The 25922-nt window shown below is 41.0% G+C and overlaps 1 pseudogene; it reads right to left on the bottom strand.

The window, feature by feature from the left end:
- Positions 1-2047: 2047 nt before the first annotated feature.
- The window catches only part of LOC122551046 (sestrin-3-like), a 64721-nt pseudogene continuing 40846 nt past the window's right edge, over positions 2048-25922 (bottom strand).

Genomic DNA, 25922 nt, shown 5'->3' with positions numbered 1-25922 from the left:
AGATGTGTCACAGAATGTTGACATGGATACCACCATTATGCATGGGGACACCTCCCACCATGTACGTGGCAGGTACTCATGCGACTCAGCCAAAATTATTTGTCTATCTCATACACTGCAGGCAAGGATACCCTGAGGCATGGTACATTGGCAAGACCAAACAGAGGCCATGGCAATGGATGAATGGACATCACACAACAATCAACAGATAGGAGTGCTCTTTCCCAGTTGGAGAACACTTCAGCGGTCTGGGACAGTGAACCTTGGAGCTTCTGGTGACCGTCCTCCAAGGCTGACTTCGGGATAGGCAACAGTGAAAAGTGGCTGAGCATAGGCTGATATAGCCAAGTTTGGTAACCATGGGGATGGCCTCAACTGGGACCTTGGGTTCATATCACATGACAGGTACCCCATTGCACTATATACAGACAGACACACACACACAGACGCCATCTCACTCACACACCCTCTCTCAGACTTAAACCCCTTTACACACTCACACATACACCCTCTCACAGACAATCGTAACCATCCTCTTCCCCCCCCCCCACCTCCCTCACCACACACACACACACACACACACACACACACACACACACACACACACACACACACACACACACACACTCCAGAATCACCTGACCATTATGGTACAGACATACCCACACAGGGAAGCTAACACCTTCAGTATAATATCTGGGCCGACATGAAACCAGTTGTTAAAGTTCACTTGAGAATGTAACTTTCTAAAAAACAACGTTTTGCAATTTACATATGAAAGAACTGAAACCAACATGGTCATCATAAAAGATAAGAGACTTAAACAATCCAGGTCTTTTTCAATATATAATTTCAGCTACATCACACTGTAAACATTTGCTATAAATTCTGTGTCTTACAATCTTATTCTCCACAACCACCTGATGAAGGAGCAGCACTCTGAAAGCTGGTTTCTAAATAAATCTGTTGGACTAAAACTTGGTGTTATGTGATTTCTCGGAGAAAGTGAGGACTGCAGATACTGGAGATCAGAGCTGAAAAATGTGTTGCTGGAATGGCGCAGCAGGTCAGGCAGCATACAAGGAGCAGGAGAATTGACGTTTCGGGCATAAGCCCTTCTTCAGGAATGAGGAGGGTGTGCCAAGCAGGCTAAGAGAAAAGGTAGAGAGGAGGGACTTGGGGGAGGGGCTTGGGAATGCACTCGGTGGAAGGAGGTTAAGGTGAGGGTGATAGGCCAGTGCTGAGTCCGAGGCTTGGGACTGAGATAAGGTGGGGGGAGAGGAAATGAGGAAGCTGGAGAAATCTGCATTCATCCCTTGTGGTTAGAGGGTTCCTAGGCAGAAGATGAGGCGATCTTCCTCCAGGCGTCGTGTTGCCATGGTCTGACGATGGAGGAAGCCAAGGACCTGCATGTCCTTGGTGGAGTGGGAGAGGGAGTTAAAGTGTTCACCCACGGGGTGGTTGGGTTGGTTGGTTGGTGCGGGTGTCCCAGAGGTGTTCTCTGAAACGTTCCGCAAGTAGGCGGCCTGTCTCCCCAATATAGAGGAGGCCACATCGGGTGCAGCGGATGCAGTAAATGATGTGAGCTTAGTTTATGAAGGTACATGTGCAAATACAATTCAACTGTAATGCAAATGTGGAAACAACTCATAGAAAGGTAAACTGCCCATGCTAGTTTTAAAAGCAACAATATATCTAGAAATTTTATGATTCAATTCACATTTTACAAATCATTAAGGTTGTCTTTCACCCCATATTTCACAAACCACTTCACATTACAACTGATTGCAAATAGAATAGCACAGGCAAATATATTAACTAGGTTATGTGAATCAGTGAGTTATTAGTTGTGACATTAGTTTTCAGTGTTAATCCTAGGAACATTTTCATCATTCTACAGTATTAACTGTACATAATAGCAAAAATTCAGGACAAGCTTCTAGAACATGTTCATCATCACAATCCTGATACAATTCAGAATCAGCATTCTTTCACATCTTCATTAGTCAGCAAGCAAAATTCCTGGAGAAAATATCTTCCCTGAATTTCAAGTCATGTACTGAGTTATAGCACGCAGGGCATACAGAAGTTCTGCTTGCATATGTGCTTTCATCAATAGCAAATTAACATGGATCTGAAAGAAAAGGAGAATAGACTTTGACTGGATTCTCTTAGGAATAAGAAGTTTTGATAGATTTTTTAAAATGTTGTCAATACTTGAAAGTCACTGCATTAGCAAAGATTGGATAGGTTAGGGTTGTTTTCCTTAGAATAGTAGAGGCTGAGGGGCCACTTACTTGAGATGTACTAAATAAAGTGGAGCTTGGATAGAGTGTATTGGAGAGGACAATTGCCAGAGACACAGATTTAAGGTGACTGCAGGGACCATGAGGAGAAACACTTGCACCCAGACAATGGTAAGCACATGGAACTTGTTGTCCAGTTTGGTGGTTAAGGTGGAAACCATCAACACTTGAAAGGAATCTGGATCTGAACCAGAAACACGAAGCTGCAAGGTTACCGACCAAGTAAAGTTGGAAAGTGGGATTAAAATGGCTGACTAGTTTATTCAGCTGGCACAAACATAGCTGAATGTTACCTTCTGTGCTGCATTTGAAGTTGGTGATCTTAATTATGTTCCATTGGGAAGACGCAATGTAAAACATTTCTTTCAAAAATATGAAGGGATTCTGCCTGAAACTTCGATTCTCCTGCTCCTAAACTGCCTGGTCTGCTGTGCTTTGATGCTCACACTTTTCGACTCTGATCTCCATCATCTGCAGTCCTCACTTTCTCCAAAGTGAAAGTTTACTGGCATATCCAAATTTAAAAATCCATTCACTCTTCCAAAATGAGGATTCAGAATCACACATTTACAGCATGGAAACATACCCTTTGGTCCAACTCATCCATGCCAACCAAATAATCTAAATCAATCCAGTCCCATTTGCCAAACTTTGGCCCACATTGATCTACACCTTTCTGTTTCATATCCCCATCTTTTAAATTTTGTAATTGTACCAGCCTTCGCCACTTCTTCTGGCAGCTCATTACATGCATGCACCATCCTATTGTGTGAAGAGGATGCCCCTCAGATCCCTTTTAAATCTTTTCCCTCTCACCTTAAACATATGCTCTCTAGTTTTGGACTCCCCACCCTGGCAAAAATATCTTGACTATTCACCCCTATCCATGCCCCTTATAATGTTATGAGTTCTATAAAACTCCTCTGATGCTACAGGGGAAATAGCTCCAGCCTATCCAGCCTCTCCTTACAGTTCAACCTGTCCAATCCTGGCCAAACCAATGTTATATACAGCTGCAACATGACCTCAACTCCTACACTTAATGCACTGACCAATAAAGGCAAGCATACCAAATCTCAGTTTTGCTACCCTGTCTACCTGCAACTCCACTTTCAAGGAACTATGAACCGGCATCCAAAGCTTCTTTGTGCAACAACGCTGCCCAGGACCTTACAGTTAAGTGTACAAGTCTTGCCCTGATTTACTCTACCAAAACACAGCACCTCATTTATCTAAATTAAATTCCATCTGTCACGCCTCAGCCCACTTACTCACCTGATCAAGACCCATTGTATTTGGAGGCAACCTTCTTTGCTGTCCACTACATCACCTATTTTGGTGTCATCTGCAAAGTTACAAACCATATTTACATTCAAACTATTTATATAGATGACAAAAATCAGTAGACCCAGCACTGATCCATTGTGGCACACTGTTGGTGACAGGCTTGCAGGCTGAAAAACAATCCTTTACCACCACGTTCTGGCTTGAAGGTAGGACTTAATCTTGTATCCAAATGGCTAGTTCTCCCTGTTTTCCATGTGATCTAACCTTGCTAACCAGTCTATCATGCAGAGCCTTGTCGAACGCCTTACTGAAGTGCATAGAGACAACGTCCATTGTTCTGCCTTCAATCTTCTTTCTCACTTCTTCAAAAAACTCAATCAATTTAGTGAAACACTGTTTCCCATTCGCAATGCCACATTAATTATCCCTAATCAGTCGTTGCTTTTCATTTAAAAGATGTATTTGGAAAGGCAGAAGTAAAAAAGGAAAAATATTAAAAGGTAAATTGTTTTGTCAGCACAAGTCAAATCTTCAACACAAATTTACTAGTGAAAAAGGTATCTTGAATATCTGTGCGTTATGATAAACTAGGCAGCTAATTAAGTACAAATTAATATTAATAAATTCAATGAAAGGAAACCATTTACAGCTTTTAACTTGAAATTAACAAAGCTACAGATCTAAAGCTAAAATCAAGATCAAGTTTAAAAACTAAAGTATAACCTGCATTCAATTATATATTACACCATTTCTGAACAATTTATTTTTAAAACCGATATTTGGATTAAGCAAATTTTGATTCGATTTGATTTTTTAATTGTCATATAGAACATAGACCATTACAGGGCAGTACAGGCCCTTTGGCCCTCAATGTTAGGCTGACCTGTGAAACCAATTCAAAGCCCATCTGACCTACACTATTCCATTTTCATCATAATGTCTATCTAATGACCTTTTAAATGCCCTTAAAGTTGGTGAGTCTACTACTGTTGCAAGCAGGGCATACTACGTCCCTATTACTCAGAGTAAAGAAACTACCTCTGACACCTGTTTATCACCCTTCAATTTAAAGCTATGCCCCTTGTGCTAGCCATTAACATAAGAGGAAAAAGGGTCTCACTGTCCACCCTATTGAACCTTTTGATTATCTTATGTCTCAATTAAGTCACCTTTCAACCTCCTTCTCTCCAACAAATACAGCCTCAAGTCCCTCAGCCTTTCCTCGTAAGACCTTCCCTCCATAACCAGGCAACATCCTTGTAAGTTTCCTCTGAACTCTTTCCAATTTAGAACTTCAACTTTTAGATCTGGTTTATCCTTTTCCATCATTATTTTAAATCTAATAGAATTATGGTCGCTGACCCCAAAGTGCTCCCCCACTGACAGCTCAGTCACCTGCCCTGCCTTATTTGCCAAGAGTAGGTCATGTTTTGCACCTTCTCTAGTAGGTACATCCATATACTGAATCAGAAAATTGTCTTGTACACACTTAACAAATTCCTCTCCATCTAAACCCTTAACACTATGGCAGTGCCAGTCTATTTTTGGAAAGTTAAAATCCTCTACCATAACCACCCTATTATTCTTACAGATAGCTGAGATCTCTTTACAAGTTTGTTTCTCAATTTCCCTCTGACTATTAGGGGGTCTATAATACAATCCCAATAAAGGTATCATCCCTTTTGTATTTCTCAGTTCCACCCAAATAACTTCCCTGGATGTATTTCCGGGAATATCCTCCCTCAGCACAGCTGTAATGCTATCCCTTATCAAAAATGCCACTCCCCCTCCTCTCTTGCCTCCCTTTCTATCCTTCCTGTAGCATTTGTATCCTGAAACATTAAGCTGCCAGTCCTGCCCATCCCTGAGACATGCTTCTGTAATTGCTATGATATCACAGTCCCATGTTCCTAACCATGCCCTGAGTTCATCTGCCTTCCCTTGTTAGGCCCCTTGCATTGAAATAAATGCAGTTTAATTTATTAGTCCTACCTTATCCCCGCTTGCCCTGACTGTTTGACTCACCTCTGTTCTCAACTGTACGAGTTTCAGATTGATCTCTTTCCTCACTATCTCCCTGGGTCCCACGCCCCACCTTACTAGTTTAAATTCTTCAAAGTTTGTGCGAAGATTTGTAGCTCGGGTGCTCGTTGTTGTGGTTCTGTTCGCCGAGCTGGAACAGTTTAAATTCTCCTGAGCAACTCTAGCAAATTTCCCTGCCAGTATATTAGTCCCCTTCTAATTTAGGTGCAACCCGTCCTTCTTGTATTTTGTGTGCAGTAAAGGCGAATCATACCATACAAAGATCACAGGGTGCTAGAACAGGCGAGAAATACAAAGTTTGGCTGCAAAGAAGGTACACAAAAGCATGATTTGAAATTTAAGGAAGTCCGTTCAGAAGTCTAATAACAACAGGGAGGAAGCTGTCCTTGGACCTGTTCATACATGCATTTAAGTTTTTGAATCTTCTACCTGACGGAAAGGGTTGAAAGAGATTATAACTGGATGGGAGGTGTCTTTGATGATGATGGCTACCTTTCTGAGGCAGCGAGAAGTGTAGATGGAGTCAATGAAAAACAGGTTGGCCTGTGTGATGGTCTGGGCTATGTTCACAATTATCTGCAGTTTCTTATGGTCCTGGGCAGACCAGGGGCTGTGCCAAGCTGTGAAGCATCTAGATAGAATTCTTACTATGGTGCATCTATAAAATATGGTGATACCCAGCAGTGAACCCCTCTGCTAATTAAATCAAACACCCAGAAAAGCTCATCTCACCTCGTAATCTGTTGAAGTATGAGTGACAGAACTCCCAAATTCCACTATTTAACGAAAAATATCAATTTATTCGTTAAATCTAAAATTGCACATTAAACAATTACATTTATAACTATAAGCCTTCTTTCTTTTTCTACCTCAAACTCTCTCAAATATACTGTTCCAATACACACCCCTATTAAAATTACATCAGTTTAATTTTCAAAATCAGACAGCAGCAATCATCTTCGGTGATTCCTTCCTCTGGTTGTAGATGGGACCCTGGGCATCATTGGTCTTTTGCTTCATATGAAAAATGTACCATTTGAAGTGTGTTTTGAATGGCAGTCTCTCGCTCTCTCTTTGGCTAACCTCAAAATGCCTGCTTCTTTATACCCCCAAAACATTGGATTGCCTCATTGAATTTATTGTTTTTGACAACCAAACTTGATTGGGTTTTAGTATCTGAGGCATATTTTAAATTGATTGGTTAGATTTGAATGGTGGTCAAAACAACGAAGGTATCTAGTTATATATTTTGAATTTTCTAGTACATACAGATAGCTAGTCAGTCGCATGACAGTTGCCTGCAAGTTTTATGTAAAACAGCTTTCACTCTCAAAAGGTACAGTACATGCCTTCAACTTTATAATGATGTCAAATTTCCTTAGCCTCCTGACCTTCCCATCAACATGTGTGGTCCAGGACAGATTGTTGATAGTTACTCCTAGGAACTTGACCCTTTTCACCTCAGGTTCATTGATGTAGATAGGGGCAGGCCATCCTCATTGCTTCCTGAAATCAACCAGCTCTTCAGTTTTGCTGACGTTGAGGTAGAGGTTGTTATCTTTACACCACACCACCATGTACTCTTTACTATATTCAGTCTTGTAATTGCTTAATATCCAGCTCAGGAAGTCAAGGATCAAGTTGCAAAGGATGGAGCAGAGACTTAGGTCTTTGAATTTAGAAATTAGTTTGTTTGGGATTATAGTGTTGAAGGCAGAGCTGTATTCAATAATTAGAAGCCTGACATAGGTATCCTTAATATCCAGACATTCCAGAGAATGAGGGAATGAGGGCAAGGAAAATAGCATCTGCCATGGACCTGTTCCAGCAGTAAGCAAGTTGTAAGGGATCAAGGCACACTGGGAGGTGGGAGTTGGTATGAGCCATGACTAACCTCTTGAAGTAGTTCATAATTATGGAGGTCAGAGCCACTGGATGGTGGTCACTGAGGCATGTTGCATGTGCTTTCTTTGGTACTGAATGATGGTGGTTTTCTTGAAGTAGCTTGGCGACCTCTGGTTGTAGCAAAGATGTTAAAGATGTCAGCAAATGCAGCTGGTCCACACAGAATCTGAATGCATTTCAGTTACTTTCCATAGGTTCAATCTCAAGAAGGTCAATCTGATGTCTGCAAGTGACTGAGAGAACAGGTGCATCTGAGGCTGTCAGGGGAGATGAGATGGTTTCACTGACCTTCTATTCAAACCAAGAATAGAATGTATTGAGTGCATGAGGGGAATGGGCAGGGGCGGGATTTATTTTTGTCCACTATTCTGTTCTGCTTCACTTTGTAGTCCATATATCATGTAGGCCTCGCCACAGACAGCAAATGGTTAGTTTGGGTCTCAAACGTAATCCATACTGCTGCTGCTCATCTTATTCTTCAGCTGAGCTCCATGGTAAAGGTGCTTAAGTGATATTTGTACTCAACTGATGTTTAATAGATGGAAATTATAAATGAAATATACTAGGTTCCAAAGGAACAGAAATTTTCTCAAAGTAAAGATAGTACAATTACAGATAAAATCCTTTGTCTCTTGGCATCTCTAATGGCCTTATGAAGGTCGTATCTGAATTTCCTGTAAAGGTTATGGTCATCTGACTTGAACACTGCATACCTGGTCTTCAGTTGTCAATAGATTTCCTGGTTCAACCAGTTTCCAGCGTGGAACATACAGGTCGAGTTCTTTGGCATACAGTCCTCTACATGCTTGCTAATGAAGTCCGTGACAGTGGACATACTCACCTCGGTTGGAAGTTATATTCTGGAATATGGATCAGTCCACCAATTCAAGCAGTTCTGCAGAAGCCTCAGACCAGCACTGTATTACTTTCTATAATGGGTCCTCACATTTCAACTTCTGCTTGTAAGCTGTGAGGAAGAACAAAATCGTGCGATCTGAATTTCCAAAATGTGGACGGGGTATGGAGTGGTAGGCATCTTTGATCGTTGTGTAGCAATGGTTAAATGATTAGACTATATTAGATTACTTACAGTGTCGAAACAGCCCTTCAGCCCAACAAGTCCACACCGACCCGCCAAAGCGCAACCCACAGAGACCCATTCCCCAAATGATGTTCAGCCCCCTGGTGAGAGTGGAGATAGGTTGATGATATTTTGGTAGCACCCTCGAGGTTGGCTCGATTGAAGTCTCTGTTTGTGATAGAATGCTACAAAGCCTTACCTATCTCGAGTACACCATCTCATCAAGAGCATTTCCACATTAGGAGCCATGTAGACTGCTGTCAGGATAGCAGAGGTAAACTCAAATGGCATTTCACTGTTAGATATTCTAGGTCCAGGGAGCAGTAACTCACCAGGGCCCCTATGACCCTGCACCAGATGGTGTTGGTTAGGAGGCAGACTGCACCGCCTCTTGTCTTCCAAGGATGCTGTACGGTGCATGTGATATATAGAGAAACCTCCAGGTTGTGTTATAAAGTAAATTTCAAATCTCAAAATATAGGATATTGTTGTCATAAATCTAAGTCATAACAGAACACTGTCTTTGGAGATTATGCACATTCAAGATGCACCAGTTCAGTACTAAATACTGAACAGTGATCATGGGATAAAATGCTGAAGATGATGTTGAACTAGAAATCATCATACTTCATCAATCACAATAGTACAAGTGTCAGCTTGGTTCAGTTGATCATGTACATCTTAATAGTGTTATTCAGACAGGTTACGATATACATTTATGACATGAACCCAGGTACAATGGCTCAGAGGTAGGGGCACTACCACTGCACCACATTCCATGAACACATGTTAAATCAATCTATTCATGGATGTTATTACAAGCCACTGGGGCAGGTGGAACTTTTCATTTGTACATTAACTTTCTGGTCTAGAGACAGCCCTCTTTTAGTTGGTACACCTGCTCAAATTGGAAGGTTGAGGGTCCAAGCCACAATATGGCTGCACTTCACAACTAACGAATTATTTTATGTGTACTTGGAGACAACTAGCACATTTGGTAATCCATTGAATCTTGCTCTAATGGTTGTAACGTTAACATTTAATTGGATTAGAGCAGATGAACCACCACATCAAATACACAGCTGCTCTAATAGTCAGGATCAAACAATTGTACGGAGCTCTTGTGGCAGAGTGGGTCAGGTTCAAGTCCCATCTGCTCCAAAGTGTATAATAACATCTTTGAACAGAGTAATCAGAAAACATGCAGCAGTGGAAGCACAAATTATGAGGAGCCTCAAATTGTTTCATCAGTTTAAAACTGGAAAAATATCTGATGGAAAAATACAAGGAGAAAGCACCTGGTAAAGTTATTGTTTTAAAAATAAATCGCACTTCCAAATGTAGAAATAATTTATACATTGTAAATCGTTAACAAAATAAAATGGTACACTAATTAGTTCTGGAGAATTTCAGCATTTCACAGTGGTTTCTCTTAATGTTAGAGATTCTAGTATAAATGTTAATTTTTTTCAAAAAGCCTTACCTTTTGTCTCAAATTCCTGGAGTTACTGAGGATTTTTTGATGTCAAAGTTCCTAACATATTCTCAACTAGTTTAAAGCATATCTGTATTGATGTTTTGGCACATTAAAAAAAAATTAGGAGCAAGTTCTCCAAACAATTAGTGAGCAATTTGGGTATGACAGGAGTTAATTTGTAAATCCACATGAATTTCTAGCTGTATTAGAATGAGGTAGTGTGTTTTAATTAACTTCAGAAGTAACAATCAAATTATTTAAGATCTGTTTTCATTTATTCTTATTCAAGAAAGTAGTCAGGTTAAAATAAAAAAATGCCAAGCCACTGTGACGATATTATGGCTTTCAGAGATGTATTTTGTCCTCGTTTTGTGAAGAGCGGTTTTAAGACAGAGGTGAAATGTGAAGCTTTTTTTAATATAATAAGTTGGAACAATAGAAGCAGCCTGAATAGGTGGGGCTAAGCTTCCGCAGAACCGAGATTTTTAGTTTTAGATTTTTAGTAGCAGTTGCTGAGATCTTGAAGCTGGATGTGGAAGTTGTTTTTCCTCTGTTGCAGATAAAAACTGGGAGTTCTCTTCCTGTTGCTAGAATTGTATGAGACAATCTGTATTACTTACTCAGTTGGCCTTTGCCAAAAGTGTGTTTATGGAGGATCACTATATTAGAACAGTTAATGTTTAGATTAGATTCCCTACAGTGTGGAAACAGGCCCTTCGGCCCAACAAGTCCACACTGACCCTCTGAAGAGCAACCCATCCAAATCCATGCCCCTACGTTCACCCCTGACTAATGCACCTAACACTACGGGCAATTTAGCATGGCCTATTCACCTAACTTGCACATCTTTGGACTGTGGGAGGAAACCCATGCAGACATGGGGAGGATGTGCAAACTCCATGCAGACAGTCGCCCAAGGCTGGAATCAAACCTGGGCCACTGGCACTGTGAGGCAGCCGTGCTAACCACTGAGCCGTTTTCACCAAAAAGTTAGGCTATTCCAATTTCTTCTTTCTTCTGTTTGTATTTTAACTATAGTGTATGAATAAAGTGTGTTTTGCTTCAAATTTTGTAGTTTGACTAATTAAAATGCATCTGGACCACAATTCCTGGCACTTGCCTTTAAAATAAGAAATAATTTGGGTCTAGGCTATCCTCTTCATATAGTTTGAAGGGGTTTGGTCTGGTCCATAATAACAAATAAACACATTCATATGCTGGTTCAGCAGAGTTTCTGTGAAAAAGTAATGTGGCTGAACTAGCATTACCCTGGAGGCTTTATTTGGAAATAGAATCTGAGGATGTCCCCATTCTGTGCCAAGAAAGATAAAGCAACAGAGTTTAGCCAAGGATGGGAACAAAGCATAGGCTTCGGAGAGAAGATAGCATGGAAGCTGGGAAGATAACAAGTGGTGAGACCAGGGTAGCAAATACCTTACCCCTTTTAGCATGTTTGAAAAACAAGATGCTTGCCTAAAACAGACCATTCTGGAAGTTACGTACTGTCTACATGACATGCAATGCATAAATATCTGATGAATCTTCTGAGGAACAGTACTATCTTAGAATCATTTCTGGCTCAATAGATAATAACTGACTAATCTCAAGGTTCCGGAGAATATTTTGTAAAATAATATACTTAAGAATTTGTGGTAGATTAAGATGAAATGCAATCCGAGAGACTAAGGAGCGAAATGACAATTAAAGTCTAGGTGTAATTCACAGCCACAGCAAAATTGTATTTATATTGTGCATCCAACATAGGAAAACAATCCAGGATGGTACACAAGAGTGTTATCAGACAAGAAGATAAACATCATTTGGGTGTTATTCATGCAGGTAAATGAAAACTTAAATCAAAAACAAAGGCTCTACAAAGTGTGCCTTAAAATAACCAGAGTTGGAGAGGCTTATGGCAGGAATTGTGAAGCAGAGAACTTTGATAGCGGATTGTTGTCCAAGAAAAAGGTGCTGGGTGTTTTATGTTTTGGCAGCAGCCACTGGTATAGTCGAAAACTGTGGCAATGGAAAAGTGTAGCAGATCAGACAACATCCAAGGAGCATGATAGTTGACATTTCAGGCATAAGCCCTTCATCAGGAATGATCCTGAAACATCAACTTTCCTTCTCCTCGGATGCTGCCTGACCTGCTTTTCCAGTGTCACACTTTTCAACTCTGACTCTCCAGCATCTGCAATCCTCACTTCCACCATCCACTGGTAGCTCAAAGTTGGGGTACAGAGCTGCTGACAATCCTCCTTTCGAATATTGAAAATGAATCAAATTAAGTGAACAACAAAAAAAGATTAGCAGCCCCTTGAGGGTACTACAAAAAAAATCATAAACCAAAAGAAACTTACAAATTTAAATCAAAATATAATTTTTGAGGTGGGGGAATGGTGACACACTTCAGCAATTCTCGTCTCTTAGCTGATCCTATCTAATTAGCAGTGAAAATACAAACACCATTGAGCCTTAACAAGATGAGGCATATCTTACAAAGTGCATTGAATTATAAGATAGCAAGCATTATAGGGTACATTGACTAGTTAGGCATAATTACAAGGACCACGAGAAACTAGAAATGACATATTTGTCACTATTCAGGCCTCATGCTGAAAATCAAAATACTGTGAATTCTGGAAACCTGAAACAAACACTCAGAATGCTCAAGAAACTTAGATCTGACAGCATCTGGGGAAAGAGAAACAGAGTTAATGTTTTGATTCCAGTAGGACTTTTCTTCATAATACTATTTTATTAGCATGAGGTCGTAGTGGAGGTGAAAAAGAGAAACATACAATTAGAAGATGCTACTTTCTAAAGTGTGACACCTGAATATCGATGGATTTCAATCCTGAAAAAAAATTCTATGGAGGTTGATCTCCAGACTCTTAGTTTCAGTCTGTCAGAGCAACAGTGTAGTGCTTCAGGAAATTCATCTGAACAGAGCTGTTGCATTGTAGATAGAAGAGAATGGAATGCAGTGCAAATTTTACTTATCACTCATTACAGCTATAGCTCGAACAAAACCATTTGTTATAGAACCAATAAAGTGAAGTCCGCACTGAAAGGCTGATGAAGAGTACAACTTATAGGTTAACCATTCACCCATGATAGCAGGTGATTTTCATTATTGCCCATACTACTGTCACAATCAGTGGATATTATACTTACAACCAAGGCTCAAAGACTAAATAATGGTTACTGAAAAAAAAATGGACTCTTGGTGCTACAAAACGATAACTTGATGAGTTAATGCCCACAAAATAGAATGGTAGGGAAAGAATGTTCAACATTTATCGTTCATTTATATAAAAAGAGGAATGTAAGATTTGTTTTGCATTTTTGCTAAAAAGTATGTTCGATTTCCAACAGACCCATCGAGCTCAACAAGAAATAATTTCTCAAGTTAGATGCACTCACCTTTTCAGAATGTTTGAATTGGTGCCAAAAGCTATCATACATGCATTTTGTGTTTTTTTCAGGGTAGCAGGTCACTGTCTTAATATAAACCTTCAGGCTTCGCTCTAATAACTGATTGACTTCACCATAATCATAATCGTCATACCTTGAACAAAACAAAGTAATCAATTCCAAATAGGAAATCTTCTAGAAGTCTTAAGTAGCAATTGCAAAATAAATAAAATCACAATTGGAGTTTATTTCACATTGTGACTAAGATTGTGTCAAAATCGTGATAGTCCCATCATCATAAAAGCAACCACATGCCACTTCTATATTTACTTGTCTCACTATTTCTGACATTTAAAATTGCAAGTATCGGTATTTTGCATGGAATGTGTGAAGGGTAGGTTGTGCCTTACAAACCTTATTGAGTTCTTTGAGAAGGTGACCAAACAGGTGGATGAGGGTAAAGCAGTTGATGTGGTATATAAATTACAGTAAAGCGTTTGATAAGATTCCCCATGATAAGCTATTGCAGAAAGCATGGAATTGAGGGCAATATAGCGGTTCAGATCAGAAATTAGCTAGCTGTAAGATGACAGAGGGGGGTGGTTGATGGAAAGTGTTCATCCTGGAATTCAGTGGTGTACCACAGATCTGCTTTGGGGCCACTATTGTTTGTCATTTTTACAAAATGACCTGGATGATGGAATAGAAGGATGGATTAGTCAATTTATGCATGACACTAAAGTCAGTGGAGTTGTGGACAGGCTGGAAGGATGTTGTAGGTTACAGAGGGACAAAGATAAGTTGCAGAGCTGGGCTGAGCAGTGGCAAATGGAGTTTAACATAGAAAAGTGAGAGGTGATTCACTTTGGAAGGACTAACAGGAATACAGTGTACTGGGCTAATTGTAAGATTCTTGGTAATGTGGACGAGCAGAGAGATGGCTGTGTCCATGTGTATAGATCCCTGAAAGTTGCCACCCAGGTTGATAGGGTTGTTAGGGAGGCATACAGTGTGTTAGCTTTCATTGGTAGACAGATTGAGTTTCAGAGCCATGAGGTCATGTTGGACCTGTACAGAATTCTAGTGCAAATACACTTGGAGTATTGAGTATAGTTCTGGTTGCGGCATTATATGAAGGATGTGGAAGCATTGGAAAGGGTGCAGAGGAGATTTACCACTATGTTGCCTGGTATGAAGGGAAGGTCTTATGAGGAAAGGCTGAAGGACTTGAGGCTGTTTTTGTTGGAGAGAAGGAGGTTGAGAGGTGACTTAATTGAGACATACAAGTTAATCAGAGGGTTAGATGGGTGGATAGTGAGAGCCTTTTTCCTCAGATGGTGATGGCTAGCAATAGGGGGCATAGCTTTAAATTGAGGGATGATAGATATAGGACAGATATCAAACATAGGAGAAAGTGAGGACTGCAGATGCTGGAGATCAGAGCTGAAAATGTGTTGCTGGATACTGCCTGACCTGCTGCGATTCCTGAAGAAGGGCTTATGCCCGAAACGTCGATTCTCCTGTTCCTTGGATGCTGCCTGACCTGCTGCGCTTTTCCAGCAACACATTTTCAGCTCAGATATCAGACCTAGTTTCTTTACTCAGTAGTAGGGGCGTGGAACACACTGCCTGCAACAGTAAAAGACTCACCAACTTTAAGGTCATTTAAATGGTCTTTGGATAGTCATATGGAAGAAAATGGAATAGCATAGGTTAGATTGGCTTTAGATTGATTTCACAGGTCAGCGCAACATTGAAGGCCAAGGGGCCTGTACTGCGCTGTAATGTTTTATGTTCTATGAATGCATACATCTGCCTTTATATCACCCAAGATATAAACATCACTGGCAAAGCCATTATTTGTTATTTATTCCTAATCGCCCTTATGCAATGATTCCTCAGCCAATTTAGAAGATGGTCAAGAATCAACTACATTGCTGTGGGCCTTGTGTCACATGTAGGTCAGATGAAGCAAAGATAGCCAATCTCCCTCCTCAAAAGGATAATAGTGAACCAGGTAGAATTTTACAACAATCGATTGTTATAGTTAACATCATTGAGATAACATGATATTTATTATTGCACTTTAATTTCCTGTAAAAAGTTCTGAACCCATCTCCACACTTCATTAGCTTGGGCCTCTATTATTAGTTCAGTGATGTTACTGCCATATCTAAAGAGCCTCTGTTCAAACAGGGAGACTGTGTGGTAATGCTGGAACATCACAGTGCTGAAACGTGCTTGAAGAAAATTAATTCAAACACCAGATCAGAGCTGATGTCCAAAGTTTGCAGAAAATCAGCCTCACAGCTCAGCAATGCCTCCTGCAGGTTCTCCTCCAGGCCTTTAGGCAAAGCCAGGTAACTCTTCCTGTTAACAACATCAGATGGTCATCTGACCAAATATGATAAGTAGTCTGGATGGAAGTGAACAACTGTGTGGTAATGTGCAGAGTTTACATGCAGTGCAGGTAACAACCTGGCCCAGTCTACCAAGATAAGTGCCAGTGTTGCATCTTCAGCAGAAATCTCTCCTGTGGTCATCATGAATTCATATGTATGGATGAACAGCAATGCGGAATAAAAGGATGACTTGGTAATTGAAGCAGTTTGTGGAATTGTACCTTGTGTGCATCTGAATGTGAAGTGGGCCTGACAGGCCTATCTGAGAAATAAGGATGCATGCATTCAGTGAGGTTTGGTGTCACTTCATATGTCACTAAGTCTATACTTTATCATGCAGGACAAACAAGACACAATGGCCAGGAGAAGAGATAGATAAGGAGGAATCAAGGTGATGTAAAGGAGATCATTGATCAGATTCTGATTTCTCCAATAACAGGCAAGGTGACTGGAATATCCAGAAGTAGGGAGGTAGACAAAGTTAAAAATCACACAACACCAGTTATAGTCCAACAGGTTTAATTGGAAGCACACTAGCTTTCAGAGCGACGCTCCTTCATCAGGTGGTTGATGACAATTAAACCTGTTGGATTATAATCTGGTGTTGTGTGACTTTTAACTTTATACACCCCAGGCCAATACCAGCATCTACTAGGGAGGTAGAGGCACTCTTTTGCTGGTACCAATTGAGCATACAGGATGGATTTGATTAACTGTAATGATTCTTAACAACATTCTTTATTATCTCTAGTCCTCACCAGGCAAGATCAGGCCACAGGAAAAGCTGTTCAAAGACTCCACATTGCTCTTGAGATTACACCATCACCTGCTTCATTGGCCATCTCCACCAGCACAGTTACTTTCCATTAATGGATGATTCAATATAGGTTTGGGAACACAGTGTGGTGAGCACAGTACAGTCAAATCCAAGCAACTGAGGGATGATGTGACATGGAGACCCAAGATGAACGGATGAGTGTTAGGAGCAAGACCCTTGCTCGGTGCTATGATGATGGCAACCCTTTGGTCATCACCACAAAAAGCCTTCTGGAGTTGTATTAAATGCATTAGTAAGTATGGCACAGATTGCAGGGATAACACGCAACTTTACATGGGGTGTGGAGGATACCATGCATGCCACGAATTCTGCCATGTCCAAGGCATTTGAATGCAGGGCTTCATTCACGTGTAGTGACTACCACAGAAAGTCAGGTTGACATACTCTGATGGGCATTTCATTTCTCTACCCATGTGCTGAGTGCAGCAGGGGCTAGGCAAGAGGATAACAAATGACTTGGAACTCCTCCAGGAGTGCAGTAACTTCAGGGAGGGAAGGGGGGTGCCATAGCACACTCAGAGGATTAGAGTCCCAGCTGTCACAGGGTCTTAAACCAGAGTGCCACAGGTTATGAATCTGAGCTGGAGTCTAAAGTGAGGGAAACAAAGATGCAAATGAATGATAGAAAAATAAAAAGCAAAAATGAAAAACTAAACAGGGACTAACAGTAAACAGGGTTACTGTTTTAAAAAAAAGTGCAAATCTACAAGGTATTAAATCTAAACGCATGGACACTCGCAATAAAGGTGGACAAATGAACTATTATATAAATTATTTGAAAGACTATGATTGCAATTAGAGATATCTACAGGGACACACACAAAGATGATTTTTTGGACCAACATGATGAGAACCAACTAAGGAACGGCTAGTAATAAATACTGTGGATGTTGGAAATCTGAAACAAAATCTGAAACAGAATGCTGGAGAAATCCAACAGGTCTGGAAGTATCAGTGGATACAGAAACAGAATTAACCAGTTGTTAGAAGAAATCTTTCAGTTCTGAAATAGTTTCATACGAGATTCAAATGGTATCTATTTCTCTCACCACCGATGCTGCCAGACTGCTGAATTCCTCCAACATTCTGTGTTTGTAGGGAACACACGATCCTAGATTTGGTTTTCAGAAGGCGGTAATTAATAATCTTGTTGTTAGGCGTTATTTAGGACAAAAAAGTAACTATAACATGATGGAATTTATTATTGAGTTAAAAAGTGAATATGTCCAATCTGAAATGAGAGTCCCAAATTCAAACAAAGGGAACGCTGAAGTTATGAGGGATGGGTTGGCTGCAATTAACTGGGTAACTTCATTACATGATGTAACACTGGATAGGTAAGTATTTAATATTAATGAAGTGATTGTATGCATTGTAATAATTATACATTCCTTTTCAGTGAAGGACTACAACTTAAAAACTGGCCCAACAATTGCAAACAAAATACACTGTAATATAAAATTCCCAACAGTGTGGAAACAGGTCCTTCAGCCTAACAAGTCCACACTGACCCTCCGAAGAGCAACCCGTCCAATCCCATTTCCCTCTGACTAATGTGCCTAACACTATGGGCAATTTAGAATGGCAAATTTACCTGATCCGCACATCTTTGGACTGTGGGAGGAAACCAAAGCACGGGGAGGAAACCCACACAGACACAGGGAGAATGTGCAAACTCCACACAGACAGTCACCCAAGGCTAGAATCGAACCTGGGACCCAGGTGCTGTGAGGCAGCAGTGCTAACTACTGAGCCACCATGCCGTCCTAAAGAGGAGCCATTTAAAGTTTCTAGAAGCATCAGTACGGCAGTGATTTGGGAACAATTTAGAGTTCAACAAAGAAGCATAAAGTTGTCAGTTAAGGGTAGAATAATAGAGCACAAGAGTAAACTTACAAAGAACATAAAAGCTGACTGTCAGAACTTCTATAAGTGTGTAAAAAGGGAAAGAACATGGATGAAGACAAACGTAGGCCCCTTATAATCTGAAATGAAGAATTGATAACGGATTAAAAGGAAATGACAACTCTTCACAGAAGACAGCAAAAAAATCCCTTCTGAGATATGCCTGGAAAGCAAGGATTAGTCACAGGTATTAGAGTCATGCAGCACATGTTGACTAAAATATCTTAAACTAGTGTAGTCCCATTTGCCCCATATCCCTCTAAAACTTTCCTATTCATATACCCATCCAGTTGTCTTTTAGATGTTGGAACTGTATCAGCCTCCAGCACTTACTCTGACAGCTCATTCCATACATGCACCAACATCTGCGAGGAAAGTCGCTTTAAAAATCTTTCTCCACACCTTAAACCTGTGTCCTCTAGATTTGGACTCCCCTACCCTGGTGGAGGTGGGGGGGGGGGAGATCTTGGCTATTCATCCTATCCATGCCCCCAATGATTTTATAAATCTCTAAAAAGGTCACTCCTCAGCATCCTACACTTCAGGGAAGAAATGTCCTAACCTATTCAGCCTCTCCTAATAGCACAAACTCTCCAGTCTCAATAACATATTTTAAATCTTTTTTTGTACCTATTCAAGTTTAACAGCATCTTTCCTATAGCATAGAGGCCAGAATTGAATGTCTCAACAATGTCCTGTACAGATGCAATATGATGTCCTAACCCCTTTACACAATGCACTGACCAATGAATGCAAACATGCCAAAATGCCTTGTTCACCACTCTGTCTACCCCAGAGTCCACTTTAGAAAACTGTGCACCTGAACTCAAAAGATCCCTCTGTTTCACTACACTCCTTAAGGCTCTACCATTCACTATGAAACTCCTACCTTGATTTGACTTTCCAAAATGCAAGACGTCACACTTGTTTATATTAAACTCCAATTACCATTTCTTGGCCTACTTCCCTACCTGGTCAAGGTTCTGCTGCAATTTCTGATAACCTTCCTCATTGTCCATGATACTGCCTAGTTTAGTGTCATTTACAAACTTACTAATCATGTCTTGGATATTCTCATCCAAATCATTGATATAACAAACAGTAATGGGCTCAGCACTGACCCCTGACACACCGCTAGTCACAGGCCTCTAGTCCACCAAGCATCCTTCCATTGTTACCCTCTGCTTCCTACCATCAAGCCAATTTTGTATCCAAGTTGCTAGCTCACCCTGGATTCCATGCAATTTAACCTTCTAGAGCAGCCTACCATGTAGAACCTTATCAAAGGCCTTACTGAAATCCATATAGACTATGCCTACCATCCTACCTTTGTTAACATTTCTGGTCGCTTCATTAAACAACCTTAACAAATTTGTGAGCATGATTTCCTACACACAAAGCCATGAATGGCTACTCCTAATCAAACCCTGTTTTTCCAAATGCATTTATATCATCTCTCAGAATCTTCTCAAGTAGTTTACCTACCACAGATGTTAAACTTGCTGGTCTACAGTTACCAGGCTTTTCTTTGCAGCCCTTCTTGAATAATGGTACAACATGCACTACCCTCCAGTCTTCCAGGACCTCACCTGTGGTTAATGATGATGCAAACATATCAGCCTCTTGCAGTATTCCTGGATATATCTGGTCAAGACCAGGAGATTTATCTGACTTCATGTATTCTACTACATCCAACATCTCCTCTACTATGATATCCCTAAGATATCACCACTAACTTCAAGTTCCCATGTCTTCATTTCTTTCTCCATGGTAAACACAGAGGAGAAATTTTCATTGAGAACCTTATCCACCTCCTGTGGTTCCACAATTATATGTCCACTTTGGTCGTTGAGGGGTCCTATTCTCTCTAGCTATTCTTTTTCCTTTAATATACTTAAAGAATCTCTTTGGATTCATCCTAATCTTCTCAGCCAAAGCTATCTCATGCCTGCTTTTTGCCCTCCTGATTTCCTTTTTCAGTAAGCTCATGTATTCCCTGTATACCTCCAGGGATTCCTTTGATCCCAGCCACCTATACTGGAACCGTGCCTTTTTTTCTAGTCCAAGTCTCAATATCTGTTGTCATCCAGGGTTCCCTATTCCTGCCAACCTTGCCCTTCACCGTTCACCCTCACCTGGAATTCTAGTTATCACACTTTTAAAGGCCACCCGCTTTTCAGAGGTCCCTTTGTCTCTAAACAAAGTATTCCAATCAAACCCTGCAAGCTCCTAATTTCATCAAAATTCACCTTGCCCCCATTTAGAACTTGAATCTGTAGACCATTTTTGCACTCTTGAAAACAATTTTAAAATTCCTAGAAGTATGGTCACTGGTCCAAAAGTCACCCACTATCACTTCCGTCACCTGCTCTGTCCTATTTCCCAAGAGTAAGTCGAGGTTTGCCCTTTCCTGAGTAGGACACTCTATATACTGTTTGAATAAGCTTTCCTGAATGCACTTAACAATTTCCACCCCATCTAAGCCATTAAAGCTCTGGCAGTCCCAGTCTATGTGAAGAAAATTAAAATCCCCTATGACAACCCTTTTGCTCCTGTAAGTTTCCCCAGTCTCACTGCATATTTGTTCCTCTAATTCCCATTAGCTACTTGGGGGCCAAGAGTACAACCCCTTCTTATTGAATGATCCTTCAGTTATTTCATCTGATTTATGCTGTGATATTCGCCTCAATCAAAAATGTAAATTCCCCTCCTCTCCTTCTTTCACCTCTGCCCCACCTAAAGCACATATACCCTGGCACATTAAGCTGCCAGTCCTGTCCCTCCCTAAGCCATGCTTCTGTAATGGCTAGAATATCCCATTCCCATGTACCTATCCATGCCCTGAGTTCATTGGCCTTACTCATCAGCCCTCTTGCATTGAAATAAATGCAATTTAATCCGACACTCCCTGTCATGTCACTGGATTCTTCCCTCATTGTATGGCTTTTGTGAATTCTAGCCCCAGGTAGAACCATTGGCTGGTACCATTAGTATTGTGGACATTGAACATAGAAATTCCCCCCTCAGTATGCTTTTATTTACTTTTGATTTGGAGATGCCGGTGTTGGATTGCAGTGTACAAAGTTAAAAATCACAACACCAGGTTATAGTCCAACAGGTTTATGTGGATGCACTAGCTTTCAGAGTGCTGCTCCTTCATCAGGTCATCGGACAACCACCTGATGAAGTAGCAGCACTCCAAAAGCTATTGCTTCCAAATAAACCTGTTGGACTATGTATATAAAAAAAATCACAACACCAGGTTAAAGTTTATTTACTTGGCTCAACTTGAACTCTAGTACTTATTGTAATACCAGTGAAAACTATTCCCTTCATCATGGGCAACATGGTGGCTCAGTGGTTAGCACCACTGTCTCACAGCGCCAGGGACTCAGGTTCGATTCCAGCCTTGGGCGACTGTCTGTGTGGAATTTGCACATTCTCCCCGTGTCTGCGTGGGTTTCCTCCAGGTGCTCCGGTTTCCTCCCACAGTCCAAAGATGTGCAGGTCAGGTGAATTGGCCATTCTAAATTGCCCGTAGCAGTAATTAGAGGGAAATGCATCTGGGTGGATTACTCTTCAGAGAGTCGGTGTGGACTTGTTAATCCAAAGGGCTTGTTTCCGCACTGTAAGTAATCTAATCATGAACACCACCAGCAATTCACATTTTCATTGTAATCAAAAAGATATAAAACAAAATGTGAGCACGTAAAGGGACATCCATTTCCTGTACGACCATCAGGGATGGTGCACCATGTAAACATTTGGCCCACTTGATTCTGACTACTGTACACTTTGCACATGTTATGCCTTCAACGATTGCTTTTCTATCAATTTTGAATTGTCAAACTGTCAACATCCTGACCTTCCACCATTTTATAAAGTAGAATGATGCCACATGATTTCACTTTCATAAACAAAACAAATGAATTTAAAACAAAACAAGCTATTAACAATGTAGTTTATAACTACATACATTATTCACCCATTTTTGCTTTCTTCTTCCCAAGGATTTTATTGCACTTCATGGTATCAGAGACATATTTGGTTTTCTGATCATCCAAAGGTATGCAATAATGCTCTGGAAATCAATTCAACTCAAAACTTTCAGCTATTCTCAGAAGTAGGGATTCCATTTACTACTTTGTGGATGCCTCCTTTCCTTCCTAGTTACCTCCTCAATGCTTCCAAGCTAATTTGCCAAGTACCTTCTTCTACCACAAGAGTCAGTGATACTGCTCTTGTTCCAGTCCCCCATCTTAAAATCTTTCAGCTTCTTTTCCCCTATGAAATCAAAACAAAGGTTAAGCCCTTGAGATAGTAAGGACTGTAGATGCTGGAAGTCGGAGTCGATAAAACAGTCAGCTGGAAGAGCACAGCAGGTCAGACAGCATCAGAGCAGGAATGTTTTCATTTTGTGTCCTTCATCAGGCCTGGGGAGGAGGAAGGGAGCTCAGAAATAAGTGGGGGAGTGCGGCTGGAGGAAAGATAGGTGGGGTGATAATAGGTAGAGTCAAGATTACAGTAGTGCTGGCAAAGCATAGCAGGTCAGGTAGCATCCGAAGAGCAGGTAAATCGATGTTTTGGGCAGGAGCCCTTCATCAGGATTCCTGATGAAGGGCTCCTGCCCGAAACGTTGATTTTCCTGCTCCTCAGATGCTGTCTGACATTGCTTTTCCAGCACCACTGTAATCTTGACTCAGATCTCCAGTCCTCACTTCTGCCCTGATGATAGGTAGACACAGGCAGGGGGTTATTGTGATTTGGTCAGTGGGAAGGGTGGAGCAGGAAGTGGAACAGATTAGGTCAGGTCAAAGAGGTGAGGAGAGGGAGGGCTGGAATGGGATGAGGTTCGGGTGGGGAGATTTTGAAGCTGGTGAACTCTATGTTGAGGCCATTGGTCTGCAAACTCCCGAGGCAGAATATAAAAGCTGTTCCTCCAGTTTAGAGGTGGCCTCATTTTGACATTAGAGGTGGCCCAGAATCGACATGTCATCAAGGGAGTGGGAGACGGAGTTGGAATAGCTGGCGACCAGAGGTAGTGTTTATTGGAACGTATAGAGTGCAGATGCTCTGTGAATTGGTCCCAGAGTTTGCGCTTGATCCTTCAATGGAGCGGAAACCACATCGGGAGCAATGGATACAATACATCATGTTAGAAGCCCTACTTGCACTCCATACAGTGAAAATGAAGTTAATTTTTTTTCTGCTCATGTTCTATCATTTACTTTGGCTAATCTCTCAGAGCTGCAAATTGCACAGATCAGATCTAAGCTGCACCTCTCTCAGCAAACATCCAGGCAATAAAACAGAGAAATTCCAAGTTCTACTTAACTTAATTCTGACATACTTTGCTTCAAGATATTATCAGATATTTAGCTCAATATCTCCAACTTAAAATTCCTTTGTTAAGAAGGAAATGGATTTTATAATTTTTCAGGGTTTATACACAGGATTGAAGTTCACAAGGAGGTGGTGTTAGCAATTCTGGAAAGTGTGAAAATAGGCAAGTCCCCTGAGCCAGATTGGATCTATCCTAGGGTTTTCTAGGAAACCAGGGAGGAGATTGCCAAGCCTTTGGCTTTGATCTTTATGTCATCATTGTCTACAGAAATAATGTCAGAAGATTGGAGGATAGCAAGTGTTGTTCCCTTGTTCAAGAAGCGGTGTAGGACAATCTTGGTAATTATAGACCTGAGAGTCTTACTTCACTGCTTTTTGTCATTTTTATAAACAACCTGGATGAGTGTATAGAAGGATGGGTTAGTAAATTTGCCAATGACACCGGTGGAATTGTGCATAGTTCCGAAGGATGTTGCAGGTTACCGGGGAACATAAGTAAGCTGCAGAGCTGGGCTGCGAGGTGGCAAATGGAGTTTAATGCAGAAAAGTGAGAGGGGATTCATTTTGGAAGGAGCAACAGGAATGCAGAGTACTGGGCTAATGGTAAGATTGTTGGCAGTGTTGATGAATAGAGTGTTCTGCTCTGTGTTCTTGTACATGGATCCCTGAAAGTTGCCACCCAGGTTGATAGGGTTTGTTAAGTTATATGCTGTGTTAGCTTTTATTAGGAGAGGGATTGAGTTTCGGAGCCACGAGGTCATGTTGTAGTCTGGTGTGGCTGCACTTGAAGTATTGCATACATTTCTGATCAACGCATTGTTGGAAGAATGTGGAAGCTTTGTAAAGGATTCAGAGGCAATTTACTGTAAATTCAAAACTAAGATTAAGCCCTGGAGATAGTAATGGCTGTAGACGCTGGAAGTCAGAGTCGATAAAACACTGAGCTGGAAGAGCACAGCAGTTCAGACAGCATCGGAGGAGGAATGTTTTCATTTTGTGTCCTTCATCAGGACTGGGGAGGAGGAAGGGAGCTCAGACATAAAGGGGGGTTAAGGAAAGAAGTGCGGCTGAGGGAAAGGTAGGTGGGGTGGTAATAGGGAGAGCATAGCAGGTCAGGCAGCATCCGAAGAGCAGGAAATTCGATGTCTCCATTATTGGAAGGATATGGAAGTTTTGCAAAGGATTCAGAGGCAATTTATTAGCATATTGCTTGGTATGGAGGGAAGGTCTTATGAGGAAATGTTGAGGGACTGGAGGCTGTTTTCGTGAGGGAGAAGGTTGAGAGGTGACTTAATTGAGATATATAAAAGATAATCAGAGCGTTAGATAGAGTGAATAGTGAGCGCTTTTTTCCTCAGACAGTGATGGCTAGCATGAGGGGACGTAGCTTTAAATCGAGGGGTGATAGATATAGGACAGATGTCAGAGGTGGTTTCTTTACTCAGTAGTAGGGGCATGGAATTCCCTGCCTGCAACAGTTGATGACTTGCCAACTTTAATGGCATTTAAATGGCCATTGGATAAACATATGAATGAAAATGAAATAGGTGTAGGATAGATTGACTTCAGATTGGTGCAACATCGAGGGCCAAAGGGCCTGTACTGTGTTATAAAGTTATATGTTTTATGTTCTAGAGTGATTTTACATCAATTTAACTTTAACTCCCAGAACAAAACTATCTGTGGACTGCAGACAGGGCACTCCTGCATTCCCTGTTGGGAATTCATTCAGTTTCTCTCTACACCTAAATGCTTAAATTGTAGGATGTCCACATCAATAATTGTGGCATCAACAAAGCTCTCAACCTTGCAACTGGTGTCATTATAGCGAAAGCTCAATCCCAAAAATCAAGCCACTGCAGTTTGATACTTCCTGCACATACAATGATCTGAAATGCAAGAAATGTCCTGGAGTCTC

The sequence above is a fragment of the Chiloscyllium plagiosum genome, unplaced genomic scaffold (assembly GCF_037043375.1).
Source record: "Chiloscyllium plagiosum isolate Xiang-an unplaced genomic scaffold, Cpla_swu_hap1 HiC_scaffold_6, whole genome shotgun sequence".
Classification (NCBI taxonomy): Eukaryota; Metazoa; Chordata; class Chondrichthyes; order Orectolobiformes; family Hemiscylliidae; genus Chiloscyllium; species Chiloscyllium plagiosum.
This window is presented reverse-complemented; position numbering and strand designations above follow the sequence as displayed.